This window comes from Crinia signifera, chromosome 2 (genome assembly GCF_055691185.1).
Source record: "Crinia signifera chromosome 2, ASM5569118v1, whole genome shotgun sequence".
Taxonomy (NCBI): domain Eukaryota; kingdom Metazoa; phylum Chordata; class Amphibia; order Anura; family Myobatrachidae; genus Crinia; species Crinia signifera.
In genome coordinates this window covers 323,648,943-323,649,757 of record NC_139218.1, presented here as the reverse complement: position 1 = coordinate 323,649,757, position 815 = coordinate 323,648,943, and positions in this window count along the sequence as shown.

Below are 815 nucleotides of genomic sequence, written 5' to 3'. Positions count from 1 at the left end.
ACTGACTTACAGATCTGTTACACTGCCAGCCACAGCTATCTGCATGTGACAGCACAAGTTTCTATACAGTCTGCTAACAGTGGCAACTCAGCAATAGGAGTACCGCCATTCGACTACACAGAAACCTCACACTGTCAGCACAGCTACCTGCACATGGCAATACAACAGTCCCTGCACAGTCAAACAGCTTAACAGTTCCAAGAACCTGACTTCACAGAGCTCTGCTACACTGTCAGAACAGATACCTGCACACAGCAATACAGCAGTCTCTACGCAGTCAAGCATTTACACCTCATCATTATGTCTCATAAAACAAAATCTTCATGCAAAACAAGGTCCTACATCTCTGGTTCCTCCAAATCAACATCAGTTAGCAATGCAGCCATCCTTGCACGTGCAAAAGCAGAAGCTGCAAAGGTACGGGCCAACTTTGCTGAGCAAGAAATGCAGTTGAAAGTAGAGAAATCACGTTTGGAAGCAGAGAAAGAAATAGAGAAATTTCACATGGAGGCAGAAAAGGTACGTCTGGGTGCAGAAAAGGATATGGAGAAAAAACGCTTAGAAGCAATTAGTGAGAAGCTTGCTGCTGAGAGGGAAGCTGCCGCCGCTATGGCCGAAGCAGAGTTCTTAGAGTCTGCAGAACGCGTCAACATAAAAGAAACCATTAATATACTTGATGCAGAACTTGGATCACAGAATTCAATGCAACGTGCAGCAGAATACGTGCGCCAAGTGTCCGCAAATAGCAGCAATGCTCCACCAGTACAAGGTATGCAATCAGATTTCATAAATGAAACAAGCCAAGTACACTATGC